This window comes from Schistocerca serialis, chromosome 8, assembly GCF_023864345.2.
Source record: "Schistocerca serialis cubense isolate TAMUIC-IGC-003099 chromosome 8, iqSchSeri2.2, whole genome shotgun sequence".
Classification (NCBI taxonomy): Eukaryota; Metazoa; Arthropoda; class Insecta; order Orthoptera; family Acrididae; genus Schistocerca; species Schistocerca serialis.
Window position 1 is genome coordinate 185088729 of NC_064645.1, and position 20454 is coordinate 185109182.

Sequence of the window (20454 nt, forward strand, 5' to 3'; positions counted from 1 at the left end):
GATACTTTACTATGACATAAATACCCTTAGCTGCATACAAGCGTTGATATAAGTGAACGGGGACAGTTGAAAATGTGTGCCCCGACCGCCACTCGAACCCAGGATCTCCTGCTTGCATGGCAGACGTTCTATCCATCTGAGCCACCGAGGACAAAGAGGATAGTGTGACTGCAGGAACTTATCTCTGGCACGCCTCCCGCGAGACCCATATTCTCAACTTATTGTCCCTCACTATATTCATAGTGCCCCTGCCCATTATACTCATTACTCGCAGCTTTACCGCCGATTTCCGTAAGAGTTCGGGCACTGTTTGTGCATCTTCACAGAAGATGGTCAAATGGATGGTCGGACATGTCCGAAAGAACAGATACCATCTTCATATACACTCCTGGAAATTGAAATAAGAACACCGTGAATTCATTGTCCCAGGAAGGGGAAACTTTATTGACACATTCCTGGGGTCAGATACATCACATGATCACACTGACAGAAGCACAGGCACATAGACACAGGCAACAGAGCATGCACAATGTCGGCACTAGTACAGTGTATATCCACCTTTCGCAGCAATGCAGGTTGCTATTCTCCCATGGAGACGATCGTAGAGATGCTGGATGTAATCCTGTGGAACGGCTTGCCATGCCATTTCCACCTGGCGCCTCAGTTCGACCAGCGTTCGTGCTGGACGTGCAGACCGCGTGAGACGACGCTTCATCCAGTCCCAAACATGCTCAATGGGGGACAGATCCGGAGATCTTGCTGGCCAGGGTAGTTGACTTACACCTTCTAGAGCACGTTGGGTGACACGGGATACATGCGGACGTGCATTGTCCTGTTGGAACAGCAAGTTCCCTTGCCGGTCTAGGAATGGTAGAACGATGGGTTCGATGACGGTTTGGATGTACCGTGCACTATTCAGTGTCCCCTCGACGATCACCAGTGGTGTATGGCCAGTGTAGGAGATCGCTCCCCACACCATGATGCCGGGTGTTGGCCCTGTGTGCCTCGGTCGTATGCAGTCCTGATTGTGGCGCTCACCTGCACGGCGCCAAACACGCATACGACCATCATTGGCACCAAGGCAGAAGCGACTCTCATCGCTGAAGACGACACGTCTCCATTCGTCCCTCCATTCACGCCTGTCGCGACACCACTGGAGGCGGGCTGCACGATGTTGGGGCGTGAGCGGAAGACGGCCTAACGGTGTGCGGGACCGTAGCCCAGCTTCATGGAGACGGTTGCGAATGGTCCTCGCCGATACCCCAGGAGCAACAGTGTCCCTAATTTGCTGGGAAGTGGCGGTGCGGTCCCCTACGGCACTGCGTAGGATCCTACGGTCTTGGCGTGCATCCGTGCGTCGCTGCGGTCCGGTCCCAGGTCGACGGGCACGTGCACCTTCCGCCGACCACTGGCGACAACATCGATGTACTGTGGAGACTTCACGCCCCACGTGTTGAGCAATTCGGCGGTACGTTCACCCGGCCTCCCGCATGCCCACTATACGCCCTCGCTCAAAGTCCGTCAACTGCACATACGGTTCACGTCCACGCTGTCGCGGCATGCTACCAGTGTTAAAGACTGCGATGGAGCTCCGTATGCCACGGCAAACTGGCTGACACTGACGGCGGCGGTGCACAAATGCTGCGCAGCTAGCGCCATTCGACGGCCAACACCGCGGTTCCTGGTGTGTCCGCTGTGCCGTGCGTGTGATCATTGCTTGTACAGCCCTCTCGCAGTGTCCGGAGCAAGTATGGTGGGTCTGACACACCGGTGTCAATGTGTTCTTTTTTCCATTTCCAGGAGTGTACATATAGTTAAGGTTCACCGGCAATTTGACCATCTTTTTCTGTGCGGATGCACAAACAGTGTCTGAACTCTTACGGGAATTGGAGATAAAGCCGCGAGTAATGAGTATGATGGGCAGGGGCACTATGAATATAGTGCGGGACAACAAGTTGCGAATGTGGGTCTCACGGGAGGCGTGCCAGAGATACGTCCCTGCAGTTGCACTGTCCTATAAGTCCTCGGTGGCTCCTATGGATGCCGGCACGGTAGCTCAGCGTGTTCGCTCAGAGGGTTAGCTGCCCTCTGAAAGAAAGAAACTTGAGTTAATGGATCAACGATGACATTGAACTAGCATCATAGGACGTCCGCCCCGAACAAATACAACGAACATTAACGAACAAAATGAGAAAAAAAGATGGATAGGGCGTTTTCCATGCAAGCAGGAGATCAGGGTTCGAGTCATGGTCGGGGCACACATTTTCAACTGTCCCCGTTCACTTATATCAACGCCTGTATGCAGCTAAGGGTATTCATTTCATTGCAATTTCATTCTAACGAGCTGCATGGTCACCGGTGGTATCTGTTCTTTCGGACATGTTTTCAGTTTTTACTAATTGTTTTTGCCCCGCTGAAGACATAATATAATTTTTGTCAGCTGCAGATTGTCAGCATACAGACAAGACATGTCCGAAAGAACAGATACCATCTTCATATATACACTCCTAGAAATGGAAAAAAGAACACATTGACACCGGTGTGTCAGACCCACCATACTTGCTCCGGACACTGCGAGAGGGCTGTACAAGCAATGATCACACGCACGGCACAGCGGACACACCAGGAACCGCGGTGTTGGCCGTCGAATGGCGTTAGCTGCGCAGCATTTGTGCACCGCCGCCGTCAGTGTCAGCCAGTTTGCCGTGGCATACGGAGCTCCATCGCAGTCTTTAACACTGGTAGCATGCCGCGACAGCGTGGACGTGGACCGTATGTGCAGTTGACGGACTTTGAGCGAGGGCGTATAGTGGGCATGCGGGAGGCCGGGTGGACGTACCGCCGAATTGCTCAACACGTGGGGCGTGAGGTCTCCACAGTACATCGATGTTGTCGCCAGTGGTCGGCGGAAGGTGCACGTGCCCGTCGACCTGGGACCGGACCGCAGCGAAGCACGGATGCACGCCAAGACCGTAGGATCCTACGCAGTGCCGTAGGGGACCGCACAGCCACTTCCCAGCAAATTAGGGACACTGTTGCTCCTGGGGTATCGGCGAGGACCATTCGCAACCGTCTCCATGAAGCTGGGCTACGGTCCCGCACACCGTTAGGCCGTCTTCCGCTCACGCCCCAACATCGCGCAGCCCGCCTCCAGTGGTGTCGCGACAGGCGTGAATGGAGGGTCGAATGGAGGCGTGTCGTCTTCAGCGATGAGAGTCGCTTCTGCCTTGGTGCCAATGATGGTCGTATGCGTGTTTGGCGCCGTGCAGGTGAGCGCCACAATCAGGACCATACGACCGAGGCACACAGGGCCAACACCCGGCATCATGGTGTGGGGAGCGATCTCCTACACTGGCCGTACACCACTGGTGATCGTCGAGGGGACACTGAATAGTGCACGGTACATCCAAACCGTCATCGAACCCATCGTTCTACTATTCCTAGACCGGCAAGGGAACTTGCTGTTCCAACAGGAGAATGCACGTCCGCATGTATCCCGTGCCACCCAACGTGCTCTAGAAGGTGTAAGTCAACTACCCTGGCCAGCAAGATCTCCGGATCTGTCCCTCATTGAGCATGTTTGGGACTGGATGAAGCGTCGTCTCACGCGGTCTGCACGTCCAGCACGAACGCTGGTCCAACTGAGGCGCCAGGTGGAAATGGCGTGGCAAGCCGTTCCACAGGACTACATCCAGCATCTCTACGATCGTCTCCATGGGAGAATAGCAGCCTGCATTGCTGCGAAAGGTGGATATACACTGTACTAGTGCCGACATTGTGCATGCTCTGTTGCCTGTGTCTATGTGCCTGTGGTTCTGTCAGTGTGATCATGTGATGTATCTGACCCCAGGAATGTGTCAATAAAGTTTCCCCTTCCTGGGACAATGAATTCACGGTGTTCTTATTTCAATTTCCAGGAGTGTATTAAGATACTTTATCATTCGTATCACGAGTTGCTTCAAGTGCTCCGTCCCTGCAAATTTAACACAAAGTACTTGACGATGTACAGAACATAGAATCCCGTCTATCAATCGTTTTAATTTTTTGCTCTTTCATTGTCATCTAAAAGTTTAAATTTTTTCTACGTGGTACTGCAACGTCGTTTTGTGGCAAGTGAGCAGTATCCGTTGCTTATACGGCTTGAGAATTCTCGTCTCTCTCTTCTGTCATTCCCATTTACTTTAAAGGATTGTGGCGACAGATGGCTCGGCTGCCTCTTTTTATGTAAACAGCCATTGGACATGTTACCGTACTCCATACCACGAACAAATAGCGAAGGGTAAACAGCGCTGACACCACGATTCTGCCGAACTCAGAGAGTTGTGCCGGCCGCAGAATGACACACCACAGTGCTAAATGAAACGTCGCACTGTTCCGGGTACTTCCGAGAACGACCGAATAAAGCCGAGCGACAGGTGGGGCGTTGGCCCGCACGCGGACCGCACATGCTGGACGCAAGAAGTCTGGCACGCCGTGGCCGGCCTATCTTTGAGAATGCGGTACCCGTACACCCGATTTTTGAACCTTCCCCATTGCTTGCAAATATTGCACGATGGAGGAATGATCACAGTTCATCACATTCACAAGTTCTCGAGTACACCGACGTGGATCCTTGTGGATTAGTGCGTTTGAACGATCTTCAAACCCCAAAGGTCATCCTGAACGTGGAGAGCCATAATGTCAAAACAATCATCTTTGTAGCGCGGAAACCATTTTCTTGCCGTGTTATGTCCAATGGCATCATTTCTCTACTCGGCGCAAACGTTTTTAGCTGCCTCCGCTGCTGTCACCCCTCCATTGAACTCAATCGGAAGAATATATTAGAAGTGTTCCGATTTCTCTACTTGGCACTCCATTTTCTAGCGTCTACAACTCCACTCACTATCTCCAAATTACAATATGCAGACTCAAATAACTACACTGAACTAAAAATAAAAATATTTAATTCGATAAATAAACTCACAGCAACCGGTATACTAACATGCAAAACAAACACGCTGTGAACTTATGTGTCAACCTCATAGTTGCGCACGGACCCCTATATACTTTTTGCAAATAAACAGGAATTATAAAACAGTCTGTATTAAAGACTGTTGTTTTCGTGTGTCCCTCATACACTATTGGCCATTAAAATTGCTACACCACGAAGATGATGTGCTGCAGACGCGAAATTTAACCGTCAGGAAGAAGTTGCTGTGATATGCAAATAATTAGCTTTTCAGAGCATGCGCCGCCCGAAGTGGCCGCGCGGTTCTGGCGCTGCAGTCTGGAACCGCGAGACCGCTACGGTCGCAGGTTCGAATCCTGCCTCGGGCATGGATGTGTGTGATGTCCTTAGGTTAGTTAGGTTTAACTAGTTCTAAGTTCTAGGGGACTAATGACCTCAGCAGTTAAGTCCCATAGTGCTCAGAGCCATTTGAACCTTTTTTTTTTCAGAGCATGCACACATGGTTGGGGCTGGTGGCGACACCTACAACGTGCCGACACGAGGAAAGTTTCCAACCAATTTCTCATACACAAAGAGCAGTTGACCGGCGTTGCCTTGTGAAACGTTGTTGTGATGCCTCGTGTAAGGAGGAGAAATGCGTACCATCACGTTTCCGACTTTGATAAATGTCAGATTGTAGCCTATCGCGATTGCGGTTTATCGTATCGCGACATTGCTGCTCTCGTTGTTCGAGATCCAATGACTGTTAGCAGAATATGGAATCGGTGGGTTGAGGAGGGTAATACGGAACGCCGAGCTGGATCCCAACGGCCTCGTATCACTGGCAGTCGAGATGACAGGCATCTTATCGGCATGACTGTAACGGATCGTGCAGCCACGTCTCGATCCCTGAGTCAACAGATGGGGAAGTTTGCAAACCAACAACCACCTGCACGAACAGTTCGACGACGTTTGCAGCAGCATGGACTATCAGCTCGGAGACCATGGCTGCGGTTACCCTTGACGCTGCATCACAGACAGGAGCGCCTGCGATGGTGTACTCAACGACGAACCGGGGTGCACGAATGGCAAAACATCATTTTTTCAGATGAATCCAGGTTCTGTTTACAGCATCATGATGGTTGCATCCGTGTTTGGCGACATCGCGGTGAACGCACATTGGAAGCGTGTATTCGTCATCGCCATACTGGCGTATCACCCGGCGTGATGGTGTGGGGAGCCATTGGTTACACGTCCCGGTCACCTCTTGTTAGCACTGACGACACTTTGAACAGTGGACGTTACATTTCAGATGCGTTACGATCTGTGGCTCTACCCTTCATTCGATCCCTGCGAAACCCTACATTCCAGCAGGATAATGCACGACCACATGTTGCAGGTCCTCTACTGACCGTTCTGGATACAGAAAATATTCGACTGTTGCCCTGGCCAGCACATTGTCCAGATCTCTCACTAATTGAAAACGTCTGGTCAATGGTGGCCGAGAAACAGGCTTGTCACAATACGCCAGTCACTACTCTTGATGAACTGTGGTATCGTGTTGAAGCTGCATGGGCAGCTGTACACGCCATCCAAGCTCTGTTTGACTCAATGCCCAGGCGTATCAAGGGCGTTATTACAGCCAGATTTGATTGTTCTGGGTATTGATTTCTCAGGATCTATGCACCCAAACTGCGTGAAAATGTAATCACATGTCAGTTCTAGTATAATATATTTGTCCAATGAATACCCGTTTATCATCTGCTTTTTTTCTTGGTGTAGCAGTATTAATGGCCCGTAGTGTAACTTGTTGTATGATATACACGGCGTTCTTATTACACAACTTGGACTTAGTTTCAACAAAACTTTAAAAAATCAGCTACATGTGTTAACTGTATTGCCGTCTCCGTTCCTGGATGATCAGCGAAGATTGATGCCTTGTGGAGGACCTAGATCCCATTCACGGTGCTGCCAGGGAGAAAGAGCTGGTACGGGGTGCACTCAGCCGCGCGATGCCAATTGAGGATCTCCTTGAATGAACAGCAGCAGCTTCACGGTCCGGAAAGGCGGCAAAACGGCCAGGACTGCGATGTGGTGACCACATGTTCGTCCACACCGCTTCCGCATGACGCTGCGAGGCAGTGAATGGCACGGCGGCCGGGCGGCCGGTCGACATTCCTTGGGCCTTCACGGCCTGGACGAAGCGTTCGATATTACACGTACTACAGCTGTATGAGTTCTTTGTCTAGGTTATGAAATACATAAGAAGTAAGAGAGCTCTACATGTATCAAATATCACTTGGAAATGAGACGTCTGGAGCACAGCGTTGTATGGATGTGGAACTTCGACTGTGAGAAAAGTGGGAGAAATAGATTGAACGCATTTAATACAGGTACGTGGTGCATTAGTGGGACGTCGATATTTAGGTTAAGATGTAGTGTAAGTAATGAAATGAAAAGTTGCGAGAAACAGTAGGTAGGAAAGGAGCATACGGAAATACCTCCTTATTAGAAGAAGGTACAAGCTCTTCTAATACCAGGTAATAGCACAAATGTGTTTAGGGGAATATCAGAATCCCCCAGGAATGCTTGAATGAATGGAGCATACAAATCAAATCATGCACGGTAGTATAGCACACGCCGACGGAATCAAACACGTTACGACTGTCTGCCCAATAGCATGTTGGTCCAGCATTGGAGTGCAACACGGTAGCGATACTGCAGCGCATGGATTCGGCAAGTCGTTGGTAGATTTCGCGAGGTATTATCCACTGAACAGTGGAAATCTCAAACGTTCTAAGTGCCAAAGCTCACATCTGTGATGATAATAAAAAAACAATGTATTTATGTTTTTATTAACGAGTTTTTTTGTGTGGCCATCCTCTGCAGCAGGAACAGAAATATTTGGTTTGTAAATAAAAACCGTCTTGTCTTTCTGTAAAATGGTTCAAATGGCTCTGACCACTATTAGACTTAACTTCTGTCCGCAGCTCGTGGTCGTGAGGTAGCGTTCTCGCTTCCCGCGCCCGGGTTCCCGGGTTCGATTCCCGGCGGGGTCAGGGATTTTCTCTGCCTCGTGATGACTGGGTGTTGTGTGATGTCCTTAGGTTAGTTAGGTTTAAGTAGTTCTAAGTTCTAGGGGACTGATGACCATAGATGTTAAGTCCCATAGTGCTCAGAGCCATTTGAACCATTTTTGAACTTAACTTCTAAGGTCATCAGTCCCCTAGAACTTAGAACTACTTAAACCTGACTAACCTAAGGACATCACACAGATCCATGCCCGAGGCAGGACTCGAACCTGCGACCGCAGCGGTCGCGCGGTTCCAGACTGTAGCGCCTAGAACCGCTCGGCCACCCAGGCCGGCTGTCTTGCTGTACTCTATTTTACGTCTCTCAGACGTGTTTCTCGTTTTTTCACATTAACGCATCATCAGTGGGATATAGAATGACACAGTTTTGTTTTGATGTTTGTTATTTGTAGATTGTAACACAGTTCACGTCTCGTTTTGCACGTATGTATGTATGTAGCAGGTCGCGAGTTCGTTGCTCCTATTGAATGGTGCAAGGACAACAGTGGTGCAAAATAAAATTCCAAATTATGACTCGGTGGAAATAAAGGAACGGACACTGACTTAAGATACAACAAATGCCTCTCTAAATTTATTCAAGCTCTGCCGTGAACAGCCTGCAGGCGCACGAAGACGGCAAAAGTAAATTTTGAAATTTGAAATATTCCTGCATGCACGCAATATACTTTAACATTTAGTTTACACATCTTCAAGTGAATTTACATTTCGGTTACAACACACGTCTTTACACCTTCCGGTACTGGTCGCGACTCCTGCAGACGCTTAGTCTAACCACCGTTTCGCACCTGTCTCCTCCTGCTCGGCTTTGATTGGTCCAGCTCTGCATCTAATAAAAGTTCACTTTTAATTACAAATCTAACTTTCTCATAAAAATTATTAAAGTTGTTGAAATTATTAAATGATTGTTCTCAGTGCAAACAAGACCATCGGTACTGTAGCAAGTTAAAATTTACTAGTAATCTGCAAAACCAAACTGTGAGCGATACGCGGCTTGGCGCCCCATCCGAACGGTTAATCCCCACTGCTCCAGCACAGGAAGCCCCTCGAACGATCCGTGTTCCTACACTACGTGACCATTTGGCGTCGCATTGTGTGAGGTCAGCTACCGACTATTGGCTACTGATGCAACTTCGCTGTATACTCTGCAGCCTACAGTGTAATGTAGGAATAAAAACGGCGACCACTGTGGCATAAATTCCACAAACTGTCCATGTAATTGGAAATTTGTGGTAAGGACTATGGGACCAAACAACTGACGTCATCGGTCCCTAGGCTTACACACTAATTAAACTATCTTACGCTAAGGACAACACACACACACACACACACACACACACATGCCCGAGGGAGGATTCGAAACTCTGACGGGTGAAGGGGGGGGGGGGGGGGAGCCACTCGAACCGTGACAAGACGCCTAGACCGCACGGCTACCCCGCGCGGCAACTCTCCATGTCTCGGACTCAAAATCGTCCTGTTGTGGTTTTAGGAGCTTGACAGAGAGATCATGCTGATGTTTTGGCCACCAAATGTGGCGATCCGAACCAGATGGAACGCATCTAGGACACTATCGAGCTCCAGCTCCGAGCCCACAGTTGAGGAACTGTGTGACCACCACGCTGTTAAGCAAATCGGTATAACATTTTAATTAACACTTGTTTATACTGTTAATTTGTAGGCAAAGTGCCCAAGTCCTTAAGCAGTTCTCTGCTGCTCGACAGTCTTCTAGACGTTGTAGAAAGCATCGTCAGTAAGAAAGTTAGGATAAGCAGCCACGCTACTGAGCCGTGTGTGCGTTGCAATCGATATCTAGGCGCTCAGTCCGGAACCGCGGGACTGCTACGGTCGCAGGTTCGAATCCTGCCTCTGGCATGGGTGTGTGTGATGTCCTTAGGTTAGTTAGGTTTAAGTAGTTCTAAGTTCTAGGGGACTGATGACCACAGATGTTAAGTCCCATAGTGCTCAGAGCCATTTGAACCAAACCACTGTGCACTTCGTTTAATAGCGACGGGTTCACCTGCGGCCCACAAGAGGCAGCGTGGTTGCACGCTGAGCTGATTTAACCATACGTGCGCTCCTTAGTAGCCCTCAGTGTTTGGCCTCTTATCAGTTGCAGCTCTGCAGTTTCGTTTGATGACTTTTCCGAACACGGGTTCTTACCTTCAGTTTGTTCCTTAAGGCACACTCAACAGCTCTAAATTTCGTAAATGGAGTAATCGTTCGTAGGGGAGAAAGCGGCCGTTTAGAACAAGGGTGTCCAACCAGCGGCCCGCAGGACGCATGCTGCCCGAAGCAAGTGTCAGCGCGTCCCAAGAACTGAGCATATATCACAGTATCGATAAAAAATTCATAAAATTCCATTTATAGTAAGTTATGATAAATCGAATATTTTGAATCTGAAACTCCCCAACACTATGCTGTTCTCTCACTGGTCTGCCTCAGCGGTCATTGATCGTGTTTAGTGTACTATGAGGCAATACTCGTCTTCTTCCAGCGTGGACCAGGTAAGGTAAGACTGTGGACACTGCTGGTTTAGAATTACTGTAGCTAAAGGTCTTGAATGTGGCGACCTCTGTTTCGTGAACTTTAGACCTTAGTCCACTGCATATTTCTCTGTCCAACTTTTCGTTTCCCAGTGTTGAAGACATCATTAGAGGTTGTTAAGATTCAGCTATCAGTGCCAACTTCAGCAAGCTCAGCAGTCGAAATGCTTATACGAATCCACCCAACGTTACGTTTTCGATGTCATCAGACCGTTACCTAAGATCGCATAACAGCGCTGACGTATTTTGTGGAGGTTGTTGCAGGTGAGAGTCGTCTAATTTCAATCCTTGTTCTTTTCAGTTACATTTGTTTTTGTGCTTTTCAAGGGATGTAAATCTTAGTTGACAGAGTCTTTATAGCCTCTGATGATCTCTTCAGCACTGGAGGAAGAAACAGTCGGTAGAGAAATATGCCATATTGCACTACCTCTGTTTGTAAGAAGTACGATGCATTGTTCCTTCGGACAGGCACGCATGCATTGCGTGGTACTTCTTACAAACGCAGGCACATCTACATCGTATTTATCCGCCGATACCGGGATAGTGACTTTTCATTAAATGTCACAATCGTACGAGAGTTACAGTAAGTGCACGAGTGCAGGTTAATGACACATGGACGACGAGATATGGAAGTTTGAGTCTGGTCATGACCCGTGCACGGGAAGTCGAAATTGTAAAGACGACAGCTCGCGACGAGCGGGAAATCCGGGCTCGAGTTCAGGTCTGGCACAGATTTTCAGTGTCGTCATTCCATTCTACAGATGGAGGTTGCCCGTATTCGCAACTGAGACTACATGCCCTGTAGAGGAATACGCGTTGGACCGCGTCCTAATGACAATAAAAAAAAAATCTCCATGGACTTAAATGCCCGCCATGAGAGCCTTCATTGTATGATAGATCGGTCGCGTGTTATTTTATTGATTACTATTTTTGTCCATTACACAAGAACATCTTCACATATTCATTACCCTGATGGCAACGCCTTGAAGATCTGAAGCTCCTCTAGGACCTTCAATGCCTTGCAATCAGGGTAAGTAATGTCTGAAGATGTTCACAGCTGATTAGTGAAACTAGTAATAAATCAAATAATACGCAATCTGTGGAGGTTTTAGCAGTATATATATGCTCGAAGTTTTTCGTCATGTTATTTTATACCTTGTATAATAGTGCGTGGCTACAGAGCATTATTGTTCATAATGCCCACTTTTTGTGCAAACACACCTTTCTTTCTTAGTGATATATAATCTACTCGAAGTGATAAAATGTTTAAGGAGCACCATTCAGGAAGAGCTTAGAAAAAAAAGCTGTGTATGTTTCTAAAGACACCTTTGCATGCTTACTTTGGTCATACGTGTGCTGCGACTACCGTTTGTTATTGCTGTAAGCGCCGCTGGTCACTACTAGTCTATGGTGCGCTAGGTCGTGTAGTACCTTTTCGTAAGCGCAGGTAACAAGAAGCAAGTTATGCAAAGTAAGAAAGCGGGGGAATGATCTCTCCCTTGAGGTGACTCAGTAAATAAGTGCACACTCTAAGATCGGGACCTGATATGGCCAGTACAGAGGAAATTTACTAGAAGACAGGCGCGATTTATAGCTTTAGATGGTCGTGTGATGCTCGTCCGTTAGGAGAAGAACAACTCAGTTTTCTTCTTACCACATCGGAAAAATTGCAACCCGGAAGTGCACCAGGCGTGAACACACCAGACGTGAACAGTCTGCGCACCGTGAAATGGTCGTTACGGCTTATATTGTTATTGTTGTGCTCTTCAGTCCGGAGACTGTTTTGATACAGCTCTCTGTGCTTCCTCTCTGTGCCTTCCTCTCTGAATAAATACTGCAACATATACTCATTTGAACCAGCTAACTGTATTCATGCCTAGGTTACCTCTACAATTTTTACAGCCCATACTTCTATTGCCAATTATTCTATTACTAATCTGACTATTCCTTGATGCTGCAGGATCAACTGATCCCTTCTTTAGTAAAGATGCGAAATAAATGGTTTTTTTCCTAATTCGATTCACTACCTCCACGTTAGATATGCTATCTACCTATCTAATCCTCAGTAGCGCAACAATTCGAAAACTTTTACGCTCTTCTTGTCTGTCTACATGAAACGGAAAGTAATTATTTATTGTCGCGGAGCATATGGGAAAACCTGTATCATGGAACCCAATGAATTAATAGTGAACAAAGATGTGCGTGAAGTGCAGTACCGTTTGTCTTTTGTGGATTTGCAGGATTGGTTTTATCACAGCCGCAATCTGACATCACTGAGCGTCGGTTTCGTGCCACATTCAGTGGGCTGAAAACGTAAAAACTGTTCTCATGGCTTCAGTGGCAATCCTTTTTTGAGTCGTCAGTCTTCTGACTGGTTTGATGCGGCCCGCCACGAATTCCTCTCCTGTGCCAACCTCTATCTCAGAGAACCATTTGCAACCTACGTTCTCAATTATTTGCTAGATGTATTACAAGCTCTGGGTTCTTCTACAATTTCTGCCCTCTACAGCTGCCTCTAGCATCATGGAAGTTATTCTGTGATGTCTTAATAGGTGTCCTACCGTACTGTCCCTTCTTCCTGCCAATGCTTCCCATTTCCTCGGCGATTCTCTCAAGAACCTCCTCATTCCTTACCTTATTAGTCCACATAATTTTCAACATTCTTCTGTTGCACCACATCTCAAATGCTTCGATACTCTTCTTTTCCGGTTTTCCCACAGTCTTTATTTCAGTACTATATAATGCTGTGCTTCAAACGTACATCCTCAGAAGTTTCTTCCTGAAATTAAGGCCTATGTTTGATACTAGTAGACATCGGTTGGCCGGGGATACCCTTTTTGCCAGTGCTTTCTATGTCGTCCTTGCTCTGTCTGTCACGGGCTAGTTTGCTGTACGCTCCATTCAGCCAATCCTCTAATTCTTCTTCACTTTCACGCAGGATAGCAGTGTCATCAGCGAATCTTATCACTGATATTCTTTCACCTTGAATTTTAATTGCACTCTTGAACCTTTCTTTTATTTCTGTCATCGCTATTTCGATGTACAGATTGAACAGTAGAGGGGAAACACTGCATCCATCCCTATCTTAGGCCATTTTAAATCCAAACACTTCGTTCTTGTCTTCCATACGTATTGTTTCCTCTTGGCTCTTGTACGTATTATGTATTAACCGTCTTACCATATAGCTTACCCCTATTTTTCTCAGAATTTCGAACATCTTGCGTCATTTGATATTGTAGAACACTTTTTCTAGTTCGACAACTCCTATGAACGTGTCTTGATTTTTCTTTAGTCTTGCTTCCATTATCGACCTTAACATCAGAATTGCTTCTCTGCCTTTACCTTTGCTAAAGCTTCTGCATATTATTTTTGTTAACAACTTGGCTGTATGAACTGTTAAGCTGATTGCGTGATAAATCTCGCACTAGTAGGCTTCTCTTGCAATCTTGGGAATAGTGTGAATGACGTGTTTCCGAAAGTCACATAGTGTATCACCAGATTCATACCGTCTACACACATTTGTCAATAGTCGTTTCGTTGCTACTTCCCTCAATGATTTTAGAAATTCTGATGGAATGTTATCTATCCCTTCTGCCTTATTGATCTTGTCTTCCAAAGCTCTTTTAATCAGTTTTGAATACTGGGTTCCCTATTGCTTGGCTGTCGCCCCCTGTTTTTTTCTTCTATCGGACAAGTGCTCCCCCCTCACAGCGGCCTTCGATGTACTCTTTCCACCTACCAGCTCTCTCCTCTGGAATTAACAGTGGAACTCCCATTGAACTCTCAATGTTAACACCCTTGCTTCTAATTTCACCGAGGGTTGTTGTGACTTTTCTATATTCTGAGTCATTCCTTCCAACAATCATTTCATTTTCGATTTATTCACATTTTTCATACAACTACTTCGCCTTAGCTTTCTGCACTTCATATTTATTGCATTCCTAAGTGACTTGTATTTCTGTATTCCTGAATTTCTCTACCCAGAATATTAAAAGATATGGTACTAATGAGAGAGCAAAAGGAGATCCTGCACACCACATGAACGGCATGGAATTTTAGAGGAAGCTGAAGTAGCTGTCTGGCACTTCTGACCCCATAGTGCACTTTCTTTAAATCTTTTTGGTGATTAATGTACATGCCATGCAGAAAGAACATCGCATTGTGATTGGTATTCCCAATAATCAAATACTAGCTGAGAACACACAGCGTTCATTGTAAATTGAACCCAACTAGAAGCGCAAGATGTAATTCCTTAAAAATCTCTTTATAAGTAGATGTGTTTTCTGATGCGAGGATAGTAGAGATACTAGTGGGAAAGTTGCTGCTTCAGTCTGATTACTGCATTGCCCGTAGCTGCTTTGCTGATTGCGATAAAACTCACACGAAAAAAGCGATTTAAATCACTTACTGATAATCACACTAACAAGTTGTGTTTTCTCACCCTTATCTTGGGAAGGTGACGGGAGAAATTTTATGATGGAAGCACGTCCTTATGATGCTGTCTATCAAAGTAAAATACGTAAACCTTCATATTGTACAGGCAACATCCACTGCAACACTGAATTAAAAAAGGACTACTTATATTGTATGGAATGAGATGATTTCGCATGCATTATAATATCGGTTCATGTAGGTTTACTGAAGATGCTGAATACACCTTTCTTAAGAAAACTGCTTGATGCCTTACTTATTCCCGCAAAATGAAATTATTGTCTGGTATTAAAGTGCTCGATTATTAAATAACGGATGTTTTCGAAAAAATTTCTTCCAAATCATTCAGAAAAATGTCTGCAATAGCGCGAATCACATTGTTTCCGGTAGCAGAACTGTCAACCGGTCGCTATTTGTTGTTATTCAATGCGAAAAAATTTAAATATACTGCAAAATGGTTCAAATGGCTCTAAGCACTATGGGACTTAATTTCTGAGGTCATCAGTCCCCTAGAACTTAGAACTACTTAAACCTAACTAACCTAATGTCCTTGCCCGAGGCAGGATTCAAACCTGCGACCGCAGCGGTCGCACGGTTCCAGACTGTAGCGCCTAGAACCGCTCGACCACCACGGCCGGGTAAATATACTGCAAACAAAATGGGAACCAAACTCTACCGCTATGGTCCTCAGGTCTGCTGATAGTATGTGAGGTGTAACACTATGAAACAATGTGTGTGTAGTGTGTCATGTGTGTCATGCGACTCAGAGTGAGATATAAATAAACAATGCAGCCTTTTACATTATTAAATAACATATCTGCAAAACAATATTATACACGATGCATAAGCCGAATGAGGTTGCACTGAAACTGGAGTAAACTGAACTGCCATTCTTTGTAACTCGTTGTCAGTACTGCAATCCTGAGCAATGCAAGTGGTGTGGTTACGGAAACGCTACCTGATAAATGAGTCGCCATAACTGATGTTGCATAACAATATTTTAATGAACTTCAACCAAATTAATTAGGAGGCCAAAACTGTAAACTATATAAGCTGTCCTGTGACAGCGGTGCAGTAAGTCGGGATACAATACAAGACATTACATTATGTGACTAGCAATTCCAGCACACACAACTAACAGAATACAGATGCTACATAATAACAAATTGAATTTTGAAAAATAAATAACCAAAAATGTTTTTATAAAAATGCTCTGTGAATTTACGTATGCAAACTGACTAAAGGGACTTCCAAACACTGGATAGTACACATGCTAACGTAACACTGCACTATAAAAAATTAAACCATCTGAATTTGAAATGAAACTGAAACTGAATTTTATCCGAACTGTCCTGGTCGTGAAGTTTGAAAAAGAACCTACTTTTCGACTGCACGGCAGTTGTCCCTAGCTAATTTTCATGGCTTACCTATGGCTAAGGACACTCGACGCTGCTCGAAGTCATCAACATAAAAAATACAGCACAACAGCATGATAGCTAATCGGTAATAAAATCTAAGAATATCATCCTTTACCTAAGAACATCACGCTTTACCTTTTAAACAACTGTTTGCCCTCTGTACAATGCGCAGACACAAGCAATCAGAAATAATGACATTTCGTGAGGAGACAATGGAGGAATTTGAATTTGTTAAGTGATTGAAAGTAATTTATATTTTAAAAACAGTGCTACAAAATCTGATAGTCATTCCTCAACAACTACAATGATCTTTACAAAAATTATAGTTCATAACAAAAATTTCTCTGCTATGAAATTAATTACTGAAAACGGTAAAGGATTGGAAAACTCTATAACCTCTGAGTGTAAGCCATGTGAGTTGATGGCTTCACTTCATCGTGTTTGAACAATGAAACTAAATAACCGAAACCAATAAAGTAAATCCTACTAAAGCTTTCCGCTATTGAGACACATCATAATTTGTTGGTGAATGATGCAACCTGCCACAGATACTTTATAAAATATTTTATTTTAGTGCCTTATCTGGTTTTGAGCTACGGTGCCAGATGATTTATAACAGAAAAATATTTGCACTGTAAGAGTCAACTTATTTTTAAAAGACTGTAACACAAAATGTTTTCAGCATGGTTTCTTTTTCTGCTTGTAACTGTCAGTGTACGTTTTGATGAAAAACTTTAGATTCATCTGATTGCACACTATAAGTCAGACATATATGTGCACACATTTGTATATACAGAGTTTGATTATTATTACTGTTTGCAGGTTACTTGCAGAAAAGATAGAGGTTGGGGTGAGAGCAACACATTTGCTCACCATAATAGTTTATATTTATACAATTTTTACTGACACATCGACCTGGAAGCCGCATGAACCAAAACAAAACAAATCACCACCTACTGGAACTTACATAAGTGAATACAAATATTTTACATTATATCTAAACAAATGCAAGCACTTCAGCATATTGTTATTAATGATGGAAATTATACAGTGCGCTAAGTATTCACATATTCTTGTGCAGTGTAGGCGTGGGCGATATACTGCTGATCAAAAGGTATATGGAACTGAAAATATTAGCTATCTGAAGATGGGCATGGTAGCCTAAAACCGATTATGGCAGTTAAATAAAACATTTTAAAAGGTGTATGTGACTGTTTACGTCAGTCACCAACTACCACTAACAATCATGTTTCACTACATCCAATATGGATAACATAACATAATAATTACATGAAATCAAGGTGTGAAGCAACAACTGTACCTGATACTCTTCACTTGTGAAATTAATCTTTAACAAATCGCATTTCAGAATTTATCCTTCTCTGTAACTTTATACCTGTGCTATGCAAGCTGTTTTCGACCGCTCAGTAGTACAGCTGACACTCGACTCCCTCAACAGGTTCTCTTGGAATGCTGCAGCGACGACATTGCTATTAGGAACCAAAGATCACAGTACTTGTACTTAGAACATCTGCGGAAGAACATATCGACTTTCACAAACTCTGTTAGAAAGCTATCCATAATACACTACACTTATGAAATTCAATATATTGAATGAAAATAGAACATACGTGACTCTTATTGAATATAAAAAATAAGTTAGAAATCTTACATTACCCCCACCCACATTACCGATTAGGTCTTCGTAGGATGTTTCTTACAAATTGGAAGGAACAAATAACAAATTCTGACAGAAAATAGTAGAAAAGAGATAAAAGAAGTATTTACATAGAAATCCTGAACAAAAGTATGGTTAGAATGACGTTGACAGTAAGAAAAAGTTATTTTATTTCCAATACATAAGATACTAGTAATGAAATTAGATGTTTGATTACATGAGTTATGTGAGCATAGGATATGACCTAACTAAAAAATATTTAAGTAGCAAAAGATGTAGAACAACGTGAAATCGATTTCCAGCCGGTGCAGGTGCAGCAAGATATGTGGAATGTGTTCATTAATGATACTCTACCAATCCATTATTTGCGATGATGCAACTGCTGATAGCTCATATATACCACCAGACCAGCACTGTAATTTATAATGCTATGAATGTCCAGTTCCTTTCTGATGACAGGACAAATCATCATATTTGTATATTGAATAGCACATTATTCAGTCGATTTGTAATAATTTCCTTTGTCACAGGTGTGTGTGTGTTTTGCCAGTGATAGTAGTATCCCTGGCAAGTCCACAAGGCTTATATCAAACATAATAGGACATATTTTATAATCCAATATTGAGTAAGCCATACAGTGCATAAGAGAATGCATGAAACATGAGGAGTGACATGTATGATAACATATGCCTAGGCTGATATAAGTAAATTTTTCTTAGAAACTTAGTGTAAAAATCTTAGTATAATCATCCATAAGTGATCAAGTAAATCTGCACATGCAGCGTAATCATAACAGTAGAAACAAGCAAAAAATTGTGTTCCTAAGTACTGTAAAAGGAAAAGGTTTCAACTGTTACAAAACAAGTGGGAAAAAATATATATATACCAGTAAACGTCAAAATATTATCTATTAATAATTAATGGTAAGAAAGAATGGAAAGGAAATATTCTTTGTGTGCACAAGCTAAGATAATTTTTTTTGCTAGTTTACCCAACTACACATCGAACAAAAGCCACTACTAACAAGTACAAACATATACAGGGTGAGTCACCTAACGTTACCGCTGGATACATTTCGTAAACCACATCAAATACTGACGAACCGATTCCACAGACCGAACGTAAGGAGAGGGGCTAGTGTAATTGTTTAATACAAACCATACAAAAATGCACGGAAGTATGTTTTTTAACACAAACCTACGTTTTTTTAAATGGAACCACGTTAGTTTTGTTAGCACATCTGAACATATAAACAAATACGTAATCAGTGCCGTTTGTTGAATTTTAAAATGTTAATTACATCCGGAGATATTGTAACCTAAAGTTGACGCTTGGAACTTCCGACGTTCAGTTGCGTGTTGTAACAAACACGGGCCACGGTCGGCGAGCAACATCTGCAGGCACGATGACGACCGTTTTTACTAGTGTGGCTGTAGTGCACTGTTGTGGTTTGGTCTAGCTGTCGCAGTGTCCGCATGTAGCGCTTGCTGCTATTGTTATTCTGCATTCGTCTCCGCACGCAGACCAACTGTAGTACACCGTGTTACCAGACGTCTGCGATAGTGTAGTGTCGTAGGAACTGTGACCATGGTGTATTCGAACTCTGAAAAGGCGGAGATGGTACTCATCTATGGCGAGTGTCGACGAAATGCAGCTGAAGCCTGCAGGGTGTACCCGGACAGAGAGCATCCAACGTGCCGCACATTGTAAAACATGAGTACACATGAGTACACGGGACATTGCGAGAGCCGGTGGACTGAGTCAAAGTAGTGTCATGCGCATACTGCATCGTCACCGCTTTCACCCGTTTCATGTGTCGCTACATCAGCAATTACATGGTGATGACTTTAATCATCGAGTGCAATTCTGGGCATTAACAGAGAATGCGTTGCAGTTCTACCTGTTTACCGATGAAGCAGGTTTCACAAACCACGGGGCAGCGAATCTACGTAACATGCATTGCTGGTCCGTGGACAATCCTCGCTGGCACAGACAGGTAGAGCGACAGCGACCGTGGACTGTAAATGTATGGTGCGGAATCATTGGCGACCACGTCATTGGTCCTCACTTCATTGCAGGGGCCCAAACAGCTGCAACATACATCGCGTTTCTACAGAATGATCTGCCAACGTTGCTCGAAAATATCCCACTGGAAACGCGTCGACGTATGTGGTATCAGCATGATGGTGCACCTGCACATTCCGCAATTAACAGGATGTTCGACGGGCGTTTCATAGGACTTGGAGGACGCATAAATTGGCCAGCCCGTTCTCCTGATCTTACACCTCTGGATTTCTTCCTGTGGGTTACGTTAAAGGAGAATGTGTACCGTGATGTGCCTACAACCCCAGAGGATATGAAACAACGT

The 20454-nt window shown here is 44.6% G+C and overlaps 1 non-coding gene across 1 annotated transcript; it reads right to left on the reverse strand.

Annotated features, from left to right (window-relative positions):
• Positions 1 to 8207: 8207 nt before the first annotated feature.
• Positions 8208 to 8291, reverse strand: Trnas-gga (transfer RNA serine (anticodon GGA)). The gene is given in 2 exon segments: positions 8208 to 8242; positions 8252 to 8291. It is a non-coding gene; the product is annotated as a tRNA-Ser (tRNA).
• Positions 8292 to 20454: the final 12163 nt, after the last annotated feature.